Source organism: Sminthopsis crassicaudata, chromosome 1 (assembly GCF_048593235.1).
Source record: "Sminthopsis crassicaudata isolate SCR6 chromosome 1, ASM4859323v1, whole genome shotgun sequence".
Taxonomy (NCBI): domain Eukaryota; kingdom Metazoa; phylum Chordata; class Mammalia; order Dasyuromorphia; family Dasyuridae; genus Sminthopsis; species Sminthopsis crassicaudata.
In genome coordinates this window covers 306,969,362-306,994,582 of record NC_133617.1, presented here as the reverse complement: position 1 = coordinate 306,994,582, position 25,221 = coordinate 306,969,362, and positions in this window count along the sequence as shown.

The window sequence follows — 25,221 nt, the reverse complement described above, 5'->3', positions numbered from 1 at the left end:
TTGTATTTGGAAATTACACATACAACAGAGCAAAGAGAAAATATGCAATAAATAATGCTTAATTTAGAAATATCATGAATGGCTTTAATTGTTTAAAAGTTTTTTTTTTCCTTATGCAAAATTTATATACCTTTTTCTTTTCTTATTTAAAAATCATGGTCAGTTATGGCAAAATTTATATATATATATATGTATATATATATATATATATATATAATTTCAATACCATTATTGTAACAGTGTAATGGATACAGTTATAGGTCTTTCCAATTTTGCTAAGGTAAATATTGGACTAGATGATGAACTCTAAAGTCCTTTGTAGCTATGAAATTTGGTTTTCATCGTATGCCATGACAGACCTCCTCTTCTCCATGTCTCCACAATTTTCCCCCTCCTTAAAAATGTTAGATTTTGTTTAATAGAGGACAGAAATAATATTTTCCCTAAGGCTATAGGGTTTTAAGTGATTTGCCCAGGGTCATACAGCTAGAAAACGTTAAGTGTCTGGGAGCTGATTTAAATTTGGGTCCTCCTGACTTCAGGGCTGTTGCTCTATCTACTGTGCCACCTAACTGCCCCAACAATCCTTTGTTAATGCTACAATTTTTCCTCTCTTCCTCATCAAACTATCTTGGCCTGTGAGAAAGCATATTGGGCTTTATTTACTTCTCAAAAGCTACACAACACTATTTATTTCAATGTTTCCAATTATTTTTAAAGACACATTATAGAGGAGGATGGAAAGTAATAAAGTAAAATGCTAAAGCTATTCCAAAATTAACATAGTTCTTTTCAATCAATTGTGTTTTTATTCATGCTCTATTCAAGCTAGGTCTTTGTTTTCTTCCAGCATGTCAGTTGATATATTCAATTAAATTATGTCCTTAACATCAGAGGGCTCAGTGCCTAGATTAAATGTTAACTCTCTTTTATCTGTACCCAAAGGATCTCATTTGGCAAAGCTATAAATAAACTAGTCTTCCCAGAATCCATTACACTCTATACCAATATATATTTTCATAACAATTTACTATATTCTATTACAGTCAGGGTTCATGGACAAAAAATGACATAGAAACTTTATATAAGAAGTTCTCCTACATGGGTTCCATATTCACAAAAGTCATTTTTTTCTTTTCTTTTCTTTTTTTTTTTTTTTGAGTATAGCATAGCAAGACATATAGGATATTCTCATTCATCGTTGATGTTCATCAGATTTGTCCAGTTCTCACTGGTGGCTCCAAGAAGTTATAGCATACAATGGTCATACCCCAATAAATCTCTTTGGCAGCTGGACTAAACAGATAGAGTGTAAGTAAACCTATTAGTGAATGATTATTATGTCTACCTCAAGCATGTAAAGACCTTCCCCATAGAAAGAGGCATATAAGAACAATTTATTTCAACAGCCATGAAGATGATTTAGGAAGCCATTGTGCATTGTTCAGGGTTTGGCCAGATATATAAGACCCAAGATCTTTATCCTGGGCCATCAACCACCATCTTATCGTGTCATAGGAATTCTATGACTCAGAAAGAGAGAGGCTGACAACTTTGTGCAATGCTGCCTCACTTAAATCCAATTCATGTGCAAGTCAAGACATCACCTGTCCTCTGACATATAACAACAGCTTGGATGACTTCCAGGGTTTCTAACTCCCTTCAAAATGTAAAAAAAAAAAAAAAAAAAAACAAAAACAAAAACAAAAACAAAAACAAAACCCACAAAACTTTCAGAATATTGTGAAAAATCGTGAAAAGCTTGTATAACTATGATATCAAGGTGGCTATTTTTTTTTTCCAGCATTGAGGCATCCTGTGTTGGGTTTGAAATAAAAGTCAGTGAACTTTCCTGACTCATTCAAAGAGCAAAGCTGATATTCATTTTTGTACAAAATAATTTGAGGCTTTAATATTAGGAAATGGCATGCTATATAAATAAATATTGTAGTATGTTCGTATTTGAAATTCAGTTAGGTTTTGTATTATGAAGGTAAGCATCGGCATAGCAGATCTTAATTATTATATACAGAAAACCATAGGCTTCATATTTTCAGATATTATCTTCATTCCTATCTTCACATAACCTAAATAACTAAATTTGGCCTAGTGAGGTATCCTGATTTTTATTATCAGATACCTGGCTGAAAATGATTATTTTTTACTGGTCTTTTAAAGATTTCTTCCCCTGGGCGTCACATCCTCTGGGTATCACATCCTCTGCTGTAATATTCTTTCTAAAATGTAATGTTCTCTGTTGAGGTTTTTTGGAGGTCTCTGGGAACAGCCTTTGTTTCAGTTCAGTAATAACCACAAGAACAGCCAGGAGTTAAAATCCAAATCCTTTATTATCTCTTTCAGAGTCTTGTCTCATTTCTTGGGGCCCAGTTAGCTTTCTTATAGTCCACATCCCTTATTATCTCTTTCTTGGGGTAGGGCAGTTTCTGGAGAGCCTTTCAGTCTGACCTTGGTTTTAGTGGGAGAAGTGCAGGAGTCTCCAGGCCAGCCACCAAGAAGACTGAATTGAATTTCTCCCCTTGGTTCTGAGAGCTTAAGTTCCTGCCATCAGTCCTTTGCTTTCTCTCTGAATGTCTCTGTGAATCTCCGTGGATAAAGCTTCTAGCTTATCTGCTCCACACTGAGTACAAACCAATCATTATATCACTAGGAAATCATTATTTATTGTAGGATTAAATCAATGCTAAACTAGATTTAACTATTGTCTCCTCAATTCCACTTTTTACCTTATTTCAAGTTCTGGCCCATAACAATGTAGGATTATATCAATCATACTGTACCATGCTAAATTAGATAACTATTGTCTCTATCAATTTCATTGACTTAGTACCTTGTAAGAATCCATTGTTTCAAGTTCAAAATTATGGCCTGTAACACTCTGCTACCATTCAGCATGCTTATTTTTCCTCTTTTCTTAGAGATGATGAACATTTGTTTGTGACATACTTGTTTTCCTCTCCAGTACTGGTGTTTGCAAATGAAAAAATTATTATTCTCCCAGTAGTCCATGTCTGACTATGACCAAATATGTCAGGAAGGAAAAAAAAAAAAAAAAAAAGAAAGAGCCAATGCACAAAGAAGTTAATATTGAATGGAATTCCAACCATACTCTCCTCTGTTTAGTTTTGTCTCCGTGTGTAAATATGTAAAACAAAATATCCTTATGTACTTAATGTGAAGGAAGGAATGAGTGAAGAAAGTTCAAACTTTGTGTGAGTTTCTATTGTGTATTGCTATCTAAGTTTGAGTGTTTTTGGTAATAATGTTTGGCTCTTAAATTGCTCGCATTATTATGACTTTACATTTGCTCTTTCAGTTATATTTATTTTCTTTCACTTATCAATGTATTTGTGAAATAGGTTCTTTTTTCATCATAAGGAAAGCATTGCTTTTACTAGACTGCTTGAAGTTCATTTTATCTTAGCTTTCTCCTTTCCCCTCTATCCAGATTACTCTCAAACAATTTCTCTAGTAGCTGCCATGTCTGATATTGGTCTTTTTTTCTGAAATTGATTTCTTTAGTCTATCTTCCTAATCATAAATCAGTATCTGTTCCATAGAAGTCGTTCCAGCTTAAATTTTTAAAAAGTGGTTTAAGATTTAAAAGCTCTACTTCCAGATTTCTAGTTCAAGACTTTAATTTCTTATTGTTTATGAAAATAAGTATCTTTTCATATTCTGTTTTCTGTCTCATTTCTGTTGTAAACAGAAGTTTGTAAAGTTTGAATTGGACTTCTGGAAGTTTTGTTTAATATGCTTCAAATAATTCTCTGATATTATAATATTCAACAAGAAAAAAAATTGAGCCATGTCCTTAAATATCCGACATAGTACATATACCCTTTCCCTCAGTAAATCATCTATCAAAGGAGAAGAAATGAATTAAATACCAGCATTGTTATTAAGCTGCAAAAATTAATAAATATTTGTTGAATGATTTTATTTTTCATTAACCTTTATGCTGGGTACTGGGTGAGATAATAAGAAATATCATGTGATCCTTGCCACATGAAGATTGCAGTATTGTTTGATAGTCTTTTTGTTTGTTTTATTTCAATGATGAATGATTACTAGTGGCTTTGGAGATGAGCTCATATCTCTGCTTTTTTTTTTAGACACTTTTAAGAAATAGTGAACACAGGAAAGAAAGAAAAGCTAATGCTAGAATAGGTGATTCTACATACTTCATAAAATAACTTTACACAAATTATCTCAACATAACTCATCTTCAAGAAATATATCATCTATCTTTGAGCAGTTCCTCAGTAGAACTTCTAATGCCTCATAAATATTGGGTTGATTGTATTACCTTCAAAAGCATTAAAATTTCTCCAGCCATTATCATGAACTCAAACATTTTTGTTATGCGTCTTAGACATATTAGATAGTCAAGTTGAAAATGAATTTATTTGTTAAATTTTATGTAACCCTTTAAATATGAAAGCATTTAACAATGACCAAGAAACAATAATTGATACATTATGAATAGTTATAACATAAAGAAGAAGATCCTGTTTTTATGATTATATGGAGTTATTCCAGTATAGTGAATTTCATAAGGACTAATGAAATTACTTCTCTTTTTGAGAGCATAAGTCTAATATGATCAGACTGATAGACAGAAAGTGACAGATGAATTTTAATAAAGGGAGATTTCATAATATTCTAGGCTGTCAATCTTGTTTTTTGTCAACAAACAATTCACAAGAAACAGAAATGCATGGAGAGAATGCTAACAACCTGCATGCTAACAACTAATGTACTTAGAATAAAAGGCCAAATAAGGTGACCACTTGGCATTGCACAGACCTAGGAAATTCGTAAATTTTCCTTTATACGTGTATTATTATGACAAATTGATTACCACACTATCCATGGAAGTGATTATCTTGTGCTATCAGTTTTTCAATTATTTAACAGGTAAAAATAAAGTAGAAGAGTTAGCAGAAATAGGAAATAAAAGATATACCCAAATACAATAAATAACAAAGATCAATAGTAGAATTAATTATAAAAAATAGTAGTAGAGATAACAATCAATTGTTTCAGATAAAACCAACTTAAATATTCAATCAATCAAGAGAGAGATTAACATTATCAACCATAATTATTTCAGATGCATATCTTCATATGTGTGAATGGGTGTATATAGCTATCTCTCTCTGTATATATATATATATATATACATATATATATATGTATATATATATATATATATACACACACATATATATGTCTACAAATAAGCATGTATCTGAGTGTATATATGCATGTATATGTGTATGTAGATTTATGTATCTGTATGAATCTAGATAGGATAAATGTCCATTTACACACATACATATATAATCTCTGTGCTTATTAGTAGGTTGCTTAGGAGAATTTCAGAGATGAAAGCATAAGGAAAGAATAAAGTAAAAGTTTGTAACAGAGAACAAAAATAATATCCTACAAGGAAGCAAAGAAAAGCTGGACAGTCATGAATGTAATGTCTTATATTATTTTATATATGCTTTCTTGAAATAAAGATATATTGTTAAATATTTTTCATCCTCCTATATGATCTGCTGAGCACATAACAATGGCTTTTTATTCTTCTCTTTTTTTTTAATTTTGTTTTGAATTTAGTTTTTAATTCTAAAAAATCTTCAAAAAAAAAGTAGAATGCATGACTTTGACAGCAATAGTAACTTAACCAAGATGAACTATTGTCTTTCTGATCTTAGGGGCAAGAAATGGTGATCTTTGCTTTGATATATGAGAAGGCCAGAAAAGGAAAGATCCAAATCAGGCAACATTTACATGCAAATTGAAGAGTGATCTTAGTAGAACTAAGCAAATTTTCCTTTTTTTTTTTTTTTTTTTTGCTTCAAAATAAAGACAAAAGTAAGCAATCAAGGGAAGTAAGTAATAAATGTCATTTATAAAGTATGCAAATCACTTAAATTTTAGTGGAAAAGAGAAGAAATGTTAAATTAAGATCTCTCTTTATCTTGACTTTTTAACACACATATGCTAAACTGTATTTAAAATATATTTTAAATATGTATATAACATGAAATATATAAATGTAGATATAGACTAATGCAATGTGTATGTTTGTGTGCATTTCATATAAAAATAAATAAATAATGTCTTCTCTATATATGGATATGAACAGATATACATATGTATGTATGTGTGTAAATGTTTATGCACACATGTTTCACTTATGGTGATGAGGCTTATATATCACCAATGATGATAACATCCATAGTATGAGATGCTAGGATGAAAAGACACACATGGAAAATAATTCCCAGCTCTTAATAAGCTTACACTCTGATGAAATGGAAAAGAGAAAGAAAAATTCAAAGATATAGAGAAACAGACACACACACACGAGAGAAAGAGAGAGAGAGAGAGAGAGAGAGAGAGAGAGAGAGAGAGAGAGAGAGAGTGAAATACAGACAGAGAGAGAAAGAAAGAGAAACATAGAGAGAGACAGACAAACAAAAAGAGACAGAGGCAAAGACAAAGTTTGGCTGTCATTTCTAATTTACAAAGATGATGATTATGACCTTGATGATAACAAAACAATGGTAACAACCAAAATTTATGGACTTTTTTAGGTTAAAAAAAAAAAACCTTTATAGATATTATATCACTTAAACCTCTTCAAAGAAAAAGGTAGAAATTATAGGGTTTTTATCCCCACATTTCAGACAACTGATTCTTGGAAATGCTATGTTAATTGCATGTAATCACAGAATTACTAAGAGGATAATCTGAGATTTCAACCTGAGTCTTCTTTAGAAGTACAGCATTTTTGTGCCATACTGCAATATCTGATTGCCAAATCAGTCAATGGTCACAATAAATCTTTTGTCTTTCATTGCATAAAACTTGTTTTATCAAAATTCTAGTAACTTCTTTGTCCCTATGAAACTGGATATTTTACTGGCTCTCATAAGCCCTTCATATTATTTTCCTTAGCTTCCAAACTATTGTGCCTTGTTAATGAATTTTGTAACCATCTAGTGTCACCAAACTTGGACTACTATATTTCACTTCCAGCTTCTGGACAGTTTCTCTACTTGTTAAATTTAACAAGTGTCTCTGGATTTTGCCACTAAAATTGCCTCCAAAATTTCATCATTGTCTCCCAAACTTTTGTTTAGGAATAACACCCCGACGCATGCACGCGTGCACACACACACACACACACACACACACACACACACACACACTTTTTGAAAGATTACTTCAACAAATCAAAGAGTGAGGAATGATGTGAACATACTCTCTTCCCCTGTCTTTTGGCTATTATCAGATATAACCAGTTCTGAGATTATCCTTTCTCCTTATTCTAGCTAAATTTTGTTAGTCTTCTAAACTCTTATGTGTATCTAACTTGCCATCAATGGTGTACTCCCACCTTGTGGCATATTTCTCAATCTCATATTTGCAATTCCTGGTGTTCATTACATCTCTCTCCATTTTGTCTGCAACCTCTTCTCTTAAATAAACCTACCTTTTGGGGAAAATAATGTGGTAGAATGATGAAAGCATTGTATTATAGTTAGAGTATCTGGGATAGAATAAATGTTTTGTTACTAATTCTATGGCATTGGGCAAATCACTTCTCTCTGGCCCTCAACTTCCATTAATATAAAATATAAATGCTTTTCTAGATTATCATTATGTTTCCATCTAGTTCCAGCCTCTCTAATCTGATTACTTAATAATGTTTGGTAACAAAATTTCTGAAAGGAGGAAACTGATATCAAAAGATACTCACCAAAGGAAACATATATAATAAAAAATAGTGAACAGAAGGATTCCTTTTGCCAAACTCTACTCCTAAAGAGGATCTTCCATAAACCTTTGTATCCATGGCATTAATTTTCTCAATTGATGTAATTTGCCTAATTAAATATTTAATAACCATCCATTAGTGTACTACATTAGTTATTTCAAGTTACAAAATATTTTCCCATTGTACATAATTTGGATTTTTCAAAATTTAAATTTACATAAATACATTTATATTTTACATAATTAAATATTGTTTTCTGTTACTGGGGGAAGCTCCAAGTCATCACTGCATTTTATTGAATTGAAGTTGCTATTTTAGAGACATGGCTGACAAATAATTTTTTTCACATTTCCTGCATGAATTCAATACTTACATATGAGAGTTGACTTTAAGTAACCAAAAAAGGGTCTGCTTTTGTTGCTCACTGTGTCTATAAAGTACTGATGTCAATTTATTAAAAGAAACATGGTGTCTTCTTCAATCATCATATAAGAAGGCAGTAGGATGAAGTATAAAAACAATGTCTACATTGAACTTGTATTCAGAAAACCTAAATTCAGCTCCCATTCATGTTGTTTATTGCCTGTATCACTGTGAGAAATTTAACTAATGTCTCTAAAAACTCTTTCCTCATCAGTAATAAAAGCTGCCATCTATTCCTAAATATGTTATAATAATAATAATAATAATAATAATAATAATAATAATAATAATAATAATAATAATAATCACATGCATTTATATACATGTAGTGTATATACACAAATGTGGAATACATATATATATATATATATATGTATTTGAATAGATTTAATTCATTATGATGACACAAAAACTACAAGTAATGAGCAGACACTGCAAGGGGAAAGAGGTAGAAGCACAGACAAAGCTAGAAAAATAAAGACAGAAAGCATAATGGATACAGGAAAAAAAAAATGGAGCCAAAAATACATTAGTTCAAATCCATTTCTGACATATAATGATAATTTCCCCAAAACCTTGTTTAGCTTTCTAACACTATAAGTTACATAGAAAATGCCAATCTGTATAGAGTTTCCTTCCTATATTAATGAAATCAAAGGAGCAGTACCTATCCTTAGCCTAATGCTCTGAAACTTTAATAATGCTGAATTGATCCTTACATGGACACTAAATTGCAAAGAAAAAATACAACTTAATATGTGGACATAACACAGATCACAGATTCCTTGTGTTCCTATGTTGAAAATAAAACAAAACAAAATAAAACATAATTGTGGTAACTGAACATTTCTTCTACAGTAATCAAAGTATTATAGCTCATTTTTCCTTTCTCATTTGTCCCACAAATTCTTCATTTTATTTTCTTGTCTTGAATGATAAATTAGGGAAGAGAGAACCTTTTGGTGGATTATATTCTATGGCATCAGGATGTGCTCTTAAAATCTAATAACTGCTCAGTTTACTAGCTACAGCTCATTTAAGTAATTTAACTGCACTTAATGAATTCTCTAATGCACAGTGGACTAACTTCTACATGAAGCATGTCATATAAAGCCAATTTTGAAACTCTTTCAACAATTTAAAATTGTTCTTTTGGTTTTGGTTCACTAACAAAGTGAATTTTTAGTTCATACTGTAGTAGTGAAAGAGAAAGAAGAAGTCAATAATCTGGATTTATAAGTCAAATGGACCTTTAGTGCTTGTCAAAATTCAGTGAGGGTTTTCGTGTTTGGAATCTCAATTGTACCTATGTATTCATTTTTAATCATTAGAGTGCCCATAAATCTCAGACAATGAAATGCTTTCAGTCTAATGTACAGATTTGACACGGATGAGTCTTTAAGGCATAAGAACAATTCATATCGAAAGAAATCCAATTCAGAAAAAAAGTAGACAAAAGGGAGTAATTCTATAATATTGATAAGGTTGATAGCACAAGACAGGAAAGAATTCCATGGCCATTGACATATTTCATAGCATTTGCTTTTTCATTAATGCCTCAATATTTTCTCTTTATTTTTGAAGACACAATTCACTTAATGTCTTATCTGCTTCATATTCTGGGTACTGAAATAAGTAAAATAATGCTTCTTGTTCCTGCTTTGTACTTTTAAGTAGTTGAGTATGAATGAAATGGACCTTATAGTCTTGAATTGAATTAAGTTAATTTAGCCTTGCATAAAACTATTTGATCAAAACTAAGTAACAATTTGTGACAGAAGAAAAAATAAAATTAATAAGACCGGATTTGATTGACATCAAAAGGTCTCCATAAGGAAATAGCTATTGATATTCATTTTCAAGGGATATTATAACTATGACAATGTATTTACTTACAGATAATTATACTTACCTGGTTATTTGGACATCTTAGTTATCTAGTCTTTTGAGTCCTTTAGGCCTTAAAAAACAAAATAAAAGCAAAAAAATTATTAATCACCAGTGTTCTAGCTATATTGTCTATCTATCTACCCCCCTATAGATATAAATATGCATATAATATTACATATCTGTAGGACAAAAAGGTGTAAGGGCCAGGACTCTGAAAAGATGTATTTGAATCAAGGACTGCATAGTACTTATAGTAAAGCACTTCCTCAGTATGAGATAATGGTTCCCTACTTAATGTGATGGTGATGTAACGGTTATGCAAGCTCAGTGTGCTGTAGTGATGTAATTATACTGAAGTATTTAAAGAGTCTCAGACCCAGAAGACTCTCTCAGTCACAGAATCTTAGACACAGACACAAAGAAAACTTCAGGCTCCAGACTCCAGATTCCAGATTCTATCTTTTGATGTGGTAGCTCTCCTGCCTCCTTCACTTCTCCACCTAAAGACCAAGGCCCATCTGGAACCCTCCAGAGAGGTAGCCCAAACATTACAGAAAGGGGTATTATAATACTGATTTGTGAATTTACACATTGTGATTTAGGGTCTATGGGTATCGATATATACATATGTATAGTTTTAATTTATAACAAATTTGTTTTACCACAGGCACAAATTAGACGCTTTTATACTTCCATTCATTGGTCCTGGCAGTTAATTTTGAGGCTAAACAAAACAACTCTATTTTTCTATCCATTTGTAATCATAAATAATAAAAATAAATGTAAAATTTGAAAAATTACCACAGCTTAAAAGAATTTGTCTCTGACTATTATCTAATATAGACATTTAATCTGCACTTTGTCAACTTCAATCTTTAAATAAGTCTGTTTCTGGGAATGAATAACATTGAGTTAATTCTTATTGGAAGCAAGGATTATCTTAATGAATTGAGGTAGATAAAAAGAAAATGTTGATTTTCAAGCTAAAATGCTCCATATATCAGCTTGAATGGCCACATCTGGTGAATTAAACTCATTGATATATCTAAGACTCAAGCAGATGCTCCTTGGAAGACTGAAAAGCCACTTTTAAAAAATGGCTTCAAATATACAACTCTTAGGAATACATTTGTCTGAAAGAAGATTTCAAGTGTGTTTTAAAAGTGTGAACTCTTTCCTTTGCTATTGTACTTGCTTAAGTTGCAGATCCCTAACAGACATGAAAGTTAGCCTTATCTTAGCCTGTTTTTTCAGGCTAAAGAGATGTATGTCATAGTAAATAAGGCCCTGAAAAGCCAGTGAGCACTACACAACTTTTCTCTGGCCCATTTTTTTTTTTATTCATTAAAATTGATATCACATTTCGGAACAAATATTAAGTAAATTCCTCAAAGGTTACTGAGGAAGAAATTTATTTTTAGTGGTGTCTCCTTCCTTTCCCTCTCTAGTCTCATATCAGTTTATAGGAAGTTTATTTATTTTCTTTCATACTACAGCTTAAGTCAAAATTCTTTGCTCTGCAGTATCAACCTACTCTGTTATACTGCTATAATATAGGTCTTATATGCACAATTTTTAATTCTGTAGATCAGAATGTGATATGGGCAACTGTGAGGTAAATAAATTGGAGAAGGGATTGGTTATTATCACAGAAAACAGTGAGAATGTCCTTATAATAACTGAGAGCATAGCTGATTAATGAGGGCCAATAGTATGCAAATTATCTGGAATAAAATAAGACAATTAAATGTTTGAGTAATGAAACACTGAAAGTTGCACATGTTAGCATATTTCAATATCTAATACAGCTTCATCTTTAAGATATAAATGTTTTATTTGGTTTCAGCATAGATTTTTAAGATCCTGACATTCTTTAATTTTTCATCATGAAATCTTACTTTTTAAACTTGGGATAACAAATGTAGTTTTGATAACAGTTTATTTTTTTTCTGAATCTATATGTTAATTTATTCAGAATTTTTATTGGAATGTAAATAAAGTGAGTTTACTAAATAAAGGACATTTAATTTTACTTGTTCAGTAAATTTGCTTCTTAACTGTTCATGAAAGATGGTATAGTGTAAAGCTATTTTGTCTTATATGGATATTTAAGGATTTCTTTTAACGTGCAATGATTCTGCTTTTCAATAGATAACTGGAAATGAAAAAAACAATTATCAAAATATTTTAGGATGAATGTATTCATATCTTTCAGATTTATCTAGACTTTTTTTTAGGAAAGTATTAAGTATAGACTTGAATAGGGGGAAATAGGTTTCATCAATGAGAACTACATTTTTTCAATCTTTGGTATGTCTGCCTTTGTATTGTCTTGTTTATGAGAAGTGTGTGTGTTTGTATATGTGAGAATGTATTTGTTTTAATTTCCATTTTTTAACTGGTCTTCTTACTTTATTTACCATTTCAAAGAGATAGCCTCTGTGTAGAGATTTAAATATCTCTTCTAAAGTTGCAGTGTCTTCTTTGCTTGTTTCCTGAGAATAAATTAGGCCATTTTGTAACAATTTTGAGTGCTCACTATGTCTTAGACATTACACTAGATATTACACATTTTCTCTTCCAATATACATGCATATACACATAGAGACACACACACATACATATGCATGCCTGCACAAACACACACACACACACACACACACACACACACACACACACATGCATTTATTCCTTTCAGTAGAATCTCAAATTCTGGACAGCTAGACACATTTGGGGGTAGATGGGTTATATACTAATCTCCTAGTCCCTTGAAAATAGTAAGTAATTAAAAATTTCTTCTCGAATATCTGACTTATTAGCTATTTTTTCTCCAGTTTTAGACAATTAGAATCATTAGAGGCACATAGAGGTCATAAAAAATGGAGTTTTAAAAGTAAATGGATTATGATTAAATAAATGAGATTGGACTTGTATATATTTGAAGCTAGATTATAAGAGTGGGTAGGAGACAGAGAAAATAGAATTAAAATATTAGTCTGATATTTGGAGATATACAAATAATAAGATTTATCTTTTTTATTATTTTCTTTAATTTTAGGAGTTAATACAGAATAAAAAAGGAATCATAGAATTCTCTAGTGGGTTTATGATATTAATAAATCTGCCAAACTGTGCTTTGGATATGTCACAGAGATTTAAAGATATACTTGGGAAGAAAATTTATCTCCAAATTGTTTAAAATACTCAAAATTTAAGTGTATTTATAGCCATTTTACTGACATTATTATGACTATATTTTAATCATTCTACTAAAATTCTTACTTTGATTTTCTAATTATATTAGCAGATGTATCATTTGAATAATAATTGTAAATAAAAGCTTAAATTAAAAATAAATAAATAATATATCATCCTTATCAATTCTAAAAGATACTACTTGAAACATTTTTCAAGGATAAACCATATCATGCTTTATTGTTTTAGGTATAAGAGCCTCCTTTGATTATAACTTAATAGTGATTGTAGATTAGAATGTCACAGATTTTGACCTGGAAAAGTTTTTATTTTTAGGCCATATGATCCCATTCACACATTTTACAAATGGAAAATAAATCCATAAAGTCCTAAAACCTGACAATGTTTTTCAACACTTGTATGGATCTAACAAGAAGAATAAGGATCAAACCCATGTACAAATTCATTATATTTTCTTTTGTATCATTCTTGATGTTACCTTTTAGAAAGAAGTATAGTTGAATTTAATATATTTTGTATATCAAAGGGGAGTGTGAATCATAATCAATCCCATCATACAGAAATGTAATGTTCTTGTTTTTTTAAGAGGTCTCTGGAACAGCCTTTCTTTCAGTAATCAACACAAGAAAAGCCAGAAATAAAATCCAAATCCTTTATTACCTCCTTCATAATCTAGTTTCCTTGTCTGGGACCCAGTTAGCTTTCTTGAGGCCCTTCAGAAGGACCTTGGTCTCAATGGAGGGTGCAGGAGGACAGGTCAGCCACCAGGAGGCTGATGATTATGGAATGAATCTCTCTGAGTCCCAGGGCTTGTGCTTCAGCCTCCAACCACCACAAAAGTGGACAATGGTCTCTCAGTCTCACTGTGGCTAAGTTTGTCCCAGCTTATAAACTCTATTACAGTTATCCATTCATCATAATGTGTGTAAGCCAAACATTATATCACTAGGGAATCTGTTGTAAGATTAAATCAATCATACTGAACTAGAGAACTATTAATCACCATGCTAAACTAGATAACCATTGTATTATTAATTACACTTAGTTAACACCTTGTAAAAATCCTTGTTTCAAGTAAAAGAGTTCTGACCCATTAACACAGAAATGCCATGAAAAATTCCTAGTTGATAAAAACTGATTTCTAGCTTCTAAAATAAGGATATAAATAAAAAGATAATTTATGAATCTAATAAATTATCTTTATTGTTTAAATATCAGTTCCACCTTCAAACTTCAGTCTCTGTATGTAAATATATCTTGAATAAGTGGTAATCATTTTCAAATTTTTCCTTAAGTTACCATTAACTTTTGCAATTTCTAATGATGGATTCACTAAAAATGGTTAACATGAAGGCTTTTCTGTCACAGAAAGGCTGAGCAGTTTGTCCAAATCTCCATCTGGATGACTACATTTCTCATAACCTATCCATGTCCTTGGCTAAATAACTTCCTTAATAATGGACCCAATTCATTTTCAAATAATGAAAACAATAAAGTAATGTCTTGAAATACTATCCTGAAAGAGTGTTGAGAGTTTTCTTCCTCCTTCATCATCATGTCTGTTACTCAAATGAGTGAGCTGATTAACATGGAAGCTTGTGGTGGCAGCCCTAGTTCATGGTTTCAGTTTTATATATAGTAATTATTTCTGCTTAGAATCTGTACCATTGGACAGTGAGTACCTGTCACACCTGTCAATGAGGCTGACCTTAATTGGAAAAATGATGGATTGATGGAAAGATAGGAGGTAGAAAGATAGACAGAAAGATGTAAGGCTGCAAATAAAAACAGAAGTGCACAGATTAAAATATATGTTACTTCTTGTAAATGCCCCAAGAGTCCAAGCAGTTTGAATGATGCTTATGTTCAGTTCACAGATTTATGACTTGTTCTTTCCAATATTCATGAACACAGAGAGTATTTGCCTAAGGCATGATACAGTGGCAAAGCATTAAAACTGACAATAATTGCCTAACACCCCAAACAACATAATTACATAGCTTTGAGCATTTTAGGAGTTGATTTAAAGATGAATTTGCTAAACTTAAGTATATGTATGTATATGTATAAAATTATATCTGCTCCTACAAAAAGGCTCATTTTTTTATCAAATACTTTCCAAACCTTAAATAGTGTTGCTCTTTTCTCCTTGATTTTGCTTTGCTACCCCTTGGAGTTTTACTTAATTTTGAATAATTCCTAATTATGAAGGAATAGGGAATTTTTTGTTGCTTTTAACTTTATAGATTTAAAATTGGAAGTCACTAAAAAGTGGTCAAATTATTCTAAACGATTAACAATATCTATGATTTGATCCTAAATTATCATATTATGTACAAGGATGTCTCTGAATAATATTTAGTTCTTTAAACATAAGACAAAGTAAGCTTTTTGTCTTATATGAATAGCTTTTTGTCTTTAGTCTCTCCACTTCTTTAGTTTACTTTAACCATTTGTTTAGTACTTATACCTTCCCTTAATTATGTATATTTATATATAGTAAGTGTTTTTAGGTGTATTCACTCTGCAGTTTCTTGAGTCTATGTCAAGGCAAAATGAATACTTATATAACTGATACTACTAATGGTAGATTTTTAAATAATTACATCAGAACCATATCTGTGCATGTACAGTATTATATCCAATGATACCCCATTTGCTAAGTAGGTGCCCTATGTTGCTTAATTTCTAGATAAATTTAGGGAACATAGGTCATTTAAGGCTAGTTAATTAAAGATTGTCTCTATAGATAAATTCTAATTACTTTTAAAAATTGTACTAAGTTTATTTATTTTAATATATATTGCTTTATGAATCATGTAGGGAGAAAAATCAGAGCAAAGGAGAAAACCATGGAGATAAAAAAAAATAATAATAAAAAAACAGAAAAAAGTTAAACATAGCATATGTTGATTTACATTTAGTTTCCTTAGTCTTTTTCTGAATGCAGATGACAATTTGTTGGTCCAAAGTCTATTGGGATTGCTTTGGATCACTGAACTATGGGGAAGAACCAAGTCTTTCATAGTTGATCATTTTACATTCTTACTATGTAGAATGTATTCCTGTCTCTGCTTGTTTCACTCAGCCTCAGTTCATGTAAATCTTTCCATGCCTTTCCATAATCAGCTTGTTCATCATTCTTATAGAACAATAATATTCCATTACCTTCATGTACCACGATTTGTACAGTCATTCTCCAATTGATGGACATCCAGTACTTTTCCAATTCTTTGCTACCACAAAAAGAGTTGCTACAAACATTTTTTGCACATATAGATCCTTTTTCCTCTATTATTTCCTTGGGATACAGATCCCGTAATGGCACTGGTAGGCTAAATGAATCCTAATTATTTATAATTTAACAGATTGTATAATTTGAAATCTAAATTAATTAGTTATTTTTTTTTATTTTTATTTTTTCCCCTGAAACAATTAAGGTTAAGTGACTTGCTCAGAGTCACACAGCTCAAATTCTTCTAACTCCAGATCTGGTGTTCTGTCCCTTGCACTATCTAGCAGCTGTTATCCTGATGACTTTTAAAAATCTAAACTGAAGTTTAGTACATGAATGAATGTGCATACTTCAGAAGTGATATTAACTGCTATCAACCATTGCTGCTGATTGTAAAATGAATCCAGTAATGATAAAGAGGTTGTTTAGCAATAGCTTGTAATACTCCAAGCCCCCTGAAGCTTAAATGTTTATTGAAAACAAACTGTAAATCATGTGTATTTTGTTGATATTTTTATAACATTTAATAAAGTGTTTGGTAATAATACAGATAGATGCAGTTGCAATGTTAGGGTCTTTTCCCCCCAACAGTCTGTGACTGCATTTTGAAATTTGATTGCTGAAAGCTTTGTTAATTGTAATGTGCCTTAATGGATGTCTTATGCTTTTGTGGAATTTAATTTTTAAGTTTTTTTCTTTTAATCACTGAAATAGCAACAAGCCAATCACAGTTAGATAAATCTGTACTCTGTGCATAGTTTGACAGATTATTTAAGTTGTCTGTCACTTCTGAACCAAAAAAACCTTTAAGTTCTAGGCCTAGTTTAAAAGAAAATATATTTCATAAGATATAGAGAAATATTTATAATGTGGTGATTTATCTCAAAGGCAAGTGTTTCATTTCAATACTTCATTTATAACATTTAATGAAACAAATGTAACATTCAGGCTTGCAGGGAGATGCTAGATTTAGGATGGAGAATGAAATACATTTTTTTTTTCTTACTGGGTTGATAGTCAATGCAGGAATTCGTATTGTTTGAATATGCATAATTTTATGAGAGTTTGTGTTTCTTTCCCCATTTTATTCTCCATGAAAAAAGAAAGAAAAGAAATAGATTTTTTTTAAGATTGTGTGTGTGCATGTGTGTGTGTGTATGTGTGTGTGTGTACAACACTTATGGTTCTGTTTATAAAGTAAACACAAGAAAAGCAATTAGTTTCTTGGAAAATTCAGAAGCTTCATCTAAAGTGTAAATATATTTTGTTGAGGACAAAATCCTCACAAAATGAAGTTATTTTTCTCTTTGTATCTCCATTGCCTAGGACAATGAATATCACAATATAGACATTTTCAAAATTCTTGATGCATTGTATTGTTAGCTTGGAGTCTTACTGCCTGTAATCTTCTAATAGCTATTGGAGAAACAAAAATTTTAAGAATAAATCAAAATTTTTTTATTAAGTGCCCATTACATGCTGGGAATTTTGCTAAGTATTATAGATACAAAAATGGCAAAAAAAAAAAAAAATTCCCTGCCCTCAAGGAGTTTACAAAACAATGGGGAAAACCATATGCAAACAAATATATACAAATGAAACTATCAAGTATAAATAGAAAAATAATGAAAATTGAAAAGCACTAGAATTAAAAAGATTACAGAAAGTTTTCTGTAGAAAATGAAATTATATATAGACTTAAAGTAATACAGGGAGATATGTACTCAGAAAAAGAGAAGGGATAACATTTTACCACATGGGAAATAGATAGAGTGTGCCCTAAACCAAGAAATTGATTGTTTTCTTCATAGAGCAGTCAAGGGGCCATGGCAACTGAAGCACAGAATACATCTAGGGAGAATAAAGTATAAGAAAACTGGAAAGTCAGGAGGGAACTACGCTATGAAAAGCTCTGAATACTAAACGTGGCATTTCTAAAAATTTGACCTTAGAAGCAATAGACAGTCATGGAGTTCATTAAATGGAACTGTGCTTTATGAAAATCAACTTAGTGGCTAAGTAGAAGATGGATTGGTGTGGGGAGAGACTTGAGATTAACACGTGATTCATCAGAAATTCATTTCAATAATCCAAGCATTAGGTGAAGAGGGCCTGTACTACATTGGTGGCAGCACTGGAGGATAGAAAATAGCATAGAGGAGAGGTATTGCAAAGGTGAAATCAAAAAGCCTTGGCTATAGATTTAGTATGAGAAATAGAGATATAGATAAGAGTGATTCAGAAAAATTCCCATGTTGTGAACTTTTGGGACTGGGAGGATAGAGTTGCCTTCTCTGCTAGTATGAAAAGGTAAGAAAAAAAGTTATTTAGGATTAAAAGACAATGCTTTCTGTTTTGGTCACATCAAGTTAAGATATCTGCTGAGCTTCCATTTCAAGATGTCTTAAAGGTAATTAGAGATGCAAAATTGAAGGTTGTCTGAAAGATTAAGTTATGATAGGTAGATTTGAGAATCAGTATAGAGATAGAAATCAAATCCATAGGAGCTGATAACTACACAAATGAAATAATAATAAAGATAAAGAAAATGAGAAGGTCCATAAAATAATTCTGAGTGCACCCACAATTAAAAGGTATGATTTTGAATAGGATCCAGTAAAAGAGAGAGCAAAGGATCTTTCAAATAAGAAAGAGAAGAACCAGGAGAGAGTAACTGTCTCTTAAAAAAATATGGAAAAGATTATCAAAGAAGAGATAGTGATTAAAATTATGAAGTGTTGTGGAAATATCAAGGAGAAATTGGAAGTTAGAAAAAGCCATTGAATTTGACTACTAAGAGATCATTAGTAACTTTGGGCAAAGAGTTTTATTGGAATTATAAGGTTGGAAGCCATATTATAAAAGTTTAAGAGCTCAACAGGAGAAAAAATGAGGTAGGTATTATAGACCGTCTTTTTTAAGGAGTTTGGCTACAAAAGTCAGAAGAGATAGAGGAAGACAGTGAATAAAGATGGAAGGATCAAGTAAGGCAATGAATGATAAAGTTCATATTTTCTAAGAGCATTATTATGCATGAATTATTGTTACTTAAATATTTTACTTTTTCATTTGCATTTTTACTTTTTTTCACTTACATAGTATTTAGCTTTAATAAATATCCTGACATAATTGAATCCATAAAAACACAAGTATTTAAAACATTTAATGGATTCATTCGAATGGATTCTTTGAGATGCAATAGAAAGAGGGTGAACAGGCAGGGGTAATAATCACATTTACAATATACCACTATGCAGCTACTATTCTATATGTTAGGGGGCATATATCTCTGCCCTAAAGCAAAAAACAAAAAACAAACAAAACAATTTTCTAAGGAATTGTGGTGGTCATGGTGGTTGCCATTACTCTAATTCAATCTTTCAGTTTTGTATCAATATTTATGATCCCAGGTACACCAGACCTTTCAATCTTCCACTGCCACCCAAAATCTGTCCAAGTTCATGTTCCTTGCTTCCATGACACAATCATCCTTTGTTATCCTTTTTCTAATAAATCTTAGAGAGAAAGAAAGAGATACAAAGATAAAGAGACACACAGAGAGACAGATGAAGAGAGACAGACAGACAAGAGAAAAGACAGAGAGGAGAGAGAGAGAGAGAGAGAGAGAGAGAGAGAGAGAGAGAGAGAGAGAGAGAGAGAGGGTGGAGAAAGAGACAGAGAGAGAGAAAGAGACAGAGAGAGACAGAGAGGAGAGAGAGAGAGAGAGAGAGAGAGAGAGAGAGAGAGAGAGAGAGAGAGAGAGAAAGAAAATTAAAGAGGTACTAGTAAGAAAGGGAGAAAATAAATTTGAAAAGAGTTTCCAGGTTTCTGTCTAATAAGGTAAATTTTCAAATAATAGAAAGAATCAAATATATTAACAAGAAGAAAATAAATAATTCTATTCCAATGCCATCTAAGTGGAGATATTAGGGGAGATATTGGGTAAAAACAAAACACAACAAAAAATAAACTCCACAATCATTCCATTTGAAATAATGCTAACTAGGTGTCATGTTAAACTCTTTAGTTTATTGCCTGTGTAGTCCAGAGTAGATCATATCACACCCAGGTTATGTTTTGCTTACTTATAAAATGATGGGGTTAAAATAGAGTGTTTCTGATGTCATTTTAGCTATATGGCCATGATTCTATGAACTGTATTCTATTAATGCTTCTAAATATAGAATTCATAACAATAGATTTATATTTATGTCTCCATTAATCTCTATGGAAAATATTGCTTGTCTGTGTTAGAAAATATACTTATGCTTATTATGCATCTACATGAGAGTTTTCATTTTACTCTAAATTACTCTAGATCACTCTAAAATAATTTAATTAGATGGTTTTATCTAGAGATAAAAAACTGATAAGCAATAATAGCAAACCAAACAAGAAAATGAACCAAAAAGAACAATATCTTATTTCCCCTTGGAGCACAGAAGTGAACTGAAGTAAAAGAGGATACTCCTCACACTGTTGCTTCCTAACAGTTCTGTAAGAATCAGCTGATTGTTGAACCACGTTCAGCTTTTTCTGAGAAACTCTTGAACTTTTCATTTGTGAACTATTTAAAATGAATGTTTATATATAATCTTAAGATCTTTTGATGCCACTAAGATAACATCTCTGAATTACTAATATACAAGGTATACTCATTTTTTGAAATATTACAAAATGCCCTGAAGTGAAGGAATTGTCAGAATAAAAACAGTCCTTCATAGAAAGCCCCATGTTAACACTAACTGTTCAAATTTGAAACCAGCAGGAGTACCCTGAATGAAAGTCTCCTAGGTAACTAAGTCTCAAACACTACAGAGCTTTAGATATAGATATATATATAGAAAGCATTCCTTTAAATTATCTTGAGAAGCAAATGGATAATCAGTAAACCATCCAAACACATGTGCAAAATATTTCATATAAGTTGACATTTTTTCAACAATTATTCTTGAAGATTTATTCTCAAATAGGGTTAAGTTAGACTTTGCTTTAATAAACAAACTGATCAATTGTATTGAAATTCTAGTCAGTCAGTCTTGTTACTCATTAATGAACCTTGGTTAAGAAGTTATTGATGATGAAAAAAAGTAATGCTTTCTGTAAAGCTTACTTATTTTTTATCATTCCTTCTCTCTCATGTCTCTAAAGAATTAAAAGCTGGATTACACTTGCAAATAATTTTATTGGGTATTTCCCAGACATGGAAACATAGAGGTAAAAGGATAATTCTCTATAACATGTATAAAACTTGAAATTAAAAAGAATAATGTGGGTAATTTCTCTAGTTAAGTTTAACGAATGCCTAAAAATATCTCTTTTTATCCTATCACATTTTGAGAATATATTTCTCCTTTTTTCAGTTAGTATCACAGTCATATTTATATGTGGGTTGTGTAGTTTTATTTTAGGTTTTCTTTTAAGGATATGTTTCCTATCTAAGTCTGGAGCCATATGCTGAATAGATCAAATCCTATCTTCAGATATCTATAAAAGCTTTTGATAATATTTCTGAGTGTCTGAAGTAAAAAATCTTGCATAACTTACATTATAATCCCTTGTTAGAAAAAAGTCAGAATATGGTTGTAAATCTACAAAAACTTTTATCAATTTCAAATATGAGTATTCCTCCAATGATCTAAAAGCAGGATATTATGCACATAATACCATAAAATTGTTGATTTTAATGCTACTATTCTAAGATTAAGAAAACTTGACACAAACAACAACACTCAATTACAAGAAACTCACAAAAGTCATCTGGTATTCTTTATGTTTTTTATGATATTTACAGTATATATTGGATAGAAAAAGGCAATGTTCCTATATTTAAATATTTAGCACTAATAGCTATTATCTATATGAAATTTTAAGGTTTTTGAATCACTTGATCCTCACAATTCCTTTGGAGAATTTTTTTTTGGTTGTTATCATTTTTGCACATGAGGAAACTGATGTTGACAGAGGTTAAATGACTTTTCCCGGGTCAAATGGCTAGTAAGAGCTTTAGCTCCAACTTGAATTCAGGTTTTCATGAATCCAGGCCCAGCATCCAACTTCAGTGTACTTAGATACTTTAAGAAAGTAATAATTAAAAAAAAAATCATTCATTTGATGCTATTTTCATTTTTTTCAAGGAAAAAATAAAAGAGAAACATTTGAAGTTCCTGCATGCCTTTTCTATTTGCTACCTACATTAGATTCATAAGATCTTTAATTCAAAAAGTTTCTTTCTTACAAAGTAGACTATAGCAAATATGTATTATTAATTCAGTGAAACAATAATGCATGCTTTGAATGAATAATTTCATTTGAAACCTACCATAAGACTATGTATTATACTCAGTATACAAAACTGGTGTATAAGGAACCAAAAAAACAAAACAAAACAAAAACAAACAAACAAACAAACAAAAAACCTTTCACATTGCCATAAAAACTAATAAGTTGCATAGCTAGGCTTCACATCCCCCACTCTACTGTTTCTAGGTCAAGTGCATTTTGCACTTGACTAAATCATTTTATCATATACCACAAGGCCTATTTAGATCATCAGGCATTTTAATTTAATAAACAGATTATCTTTCTTTGACCAGAGTTAATGATACTCATAACTGATTATTATCAAAATTTCTAGATTTTTATAACCATTTAATGTTCACATAAACACTATTGAAAAAAGGTACTCAGTTTTTTTGTTTTTTGGGGGGCAGAGCCAAGATGGCAGAGAAGATACACGCCACTGTGTAAGTTCCTTTCTTCCCTCACAACCAACTAGATTTAATCAGCCTCAGAAATAGCGTTGGACTGATAGAATCCACAAGGACTGGAAGCATGACTTACCAGCTGAAGAGAATTTGGAGTTTTGGCAGGAAAGGTCAGCTCCCAGGGGAGGAAGAGGAGAGGCAAGCGCAGACGGTGGGGTAGTGGCACACTGCACTGGTCATGCTGGGGAGGGCTCTGGGATCAGAGAATCCACTGACATGGAAGAATCTGGCACAGGCCGTTAGCTCTTCTCTGCTTATAAAACAGCAGATCAGAGGAGAAATATAAACCACTCCAAAATTTAAAACTAGATTGGATCTTCATGGATCCCAGGGGTGACTCGCCAGATCTCGGCACCAGGGGTGTGCCCGACATAGGCAATCCAGGCTTTCGCCTTGGGGTAGTTAAGAGGTTGAAGAGTGGGCGGGGCGGTAACTCATAGTGCCTGGCTCAGCTGGCTGGAGGCTGTGGAAAGGAAGTCCCAGAGAAGCAGAACCTTTGAACTAGGGACCGCAGTTTCTGGCAGACACTTCCCAGTTTGAGCACAGGGGCATTTCACATCACCTGCTGCAGACATCCACGCCCCATCTGAACACATAGGCTAGGCTTTGAGTCGCCTTTGCTATTCAGTCTCAACCTCAGGGAAGCCGCTAAAACACAGTGCCCTCAAAGCACAGCAGTGCTGATCACCTCTAAGGCATTTCCAGGGAGGGGGTGGGGAACTCTTTCCCAGAGCTCTCTCTTAGCTCAGGCACAGGGGCCGCTGCATCGATCCAGTCTGGGAGGAAGCTGGTAAAGAAATAAATAAATACTTTCCTACCCCAGGAACAGACCCCAAAAGATTTTTTAAGTATGAGCAAGAAGCCCAAAAAAACCATAGATTCCTTCTACACGGAGAAAGAGCGGGTATCCAACCCCGAGGAAGTTAACAGCAGAGAGTCAGCAGATAACAACCTAAAGGGGAATGATTCCTGCCCCCCATCACATAACTCTCTCCATGAAGAGACTATTAAAAAGTTAAGAGAGTTTGAAGAAAAATGGGGAAAGGAAAGGGAAGCTATGATAGAGAATAACAACGTTATGAAATTGGAGTTGGAAAAAATACAGAATTCACAGGAGATGCAGGGAAACAAAATTTGTGAATTAGAAAAGGTAAAAAAATCACAGGAAAATAGGATTGCTGAATTGGAGAAGATAAAAAAGACCCAAGAAAATAAGATTTCTGAATTGGAAAAAGAAAATAATCCTCAAAAAAAAAAAAAAATTAGGGAAATGGAAAAAAATTCAATAGAGCAAAATAATTCATTTAAAAACAAAATTGGGCATTTACAAAAAGAACTAAAAACTGTGAAAGAAGAAAATAACTCCTTAAAAGTCAGGATGGAACAAATAGAAATAAATGATTCACAGAGAACCCAAGAATCAGTCAAACAAAAAAAAAAAAAAGGGAAGTTGGAGAACAACATCAAATACTTACTGGGAAAATCTATAGACCTGGAAAAGGGGGATCTTTCCACCAATGAAGAGGAAATTAGAGAAATAATAAAGAGTTACTTTGCCCAACTTTATGCCAATAAATTTGATAACTTAAGTGAAATGGATGACTTCCTCCAAAAATATATTATAGACCAATTTCCTTAATGAATATTGATGCTAAAATCTTAAATAAGATATTACCAAAAAGACTTCAGAAAATCATCCCCAGGATAATACACTATGATCAAGTAGGATTCATATCAAGAATGCAGGGCTGGTTTAATATTAGGAAAACTATTAGTATAATTGACCATATTAATAATCAAATTAATAAAAACCATATGATCATCTCAATAGATGCAGAAAAAGCATTTGACAAAATCCAACATCCATTCCTACT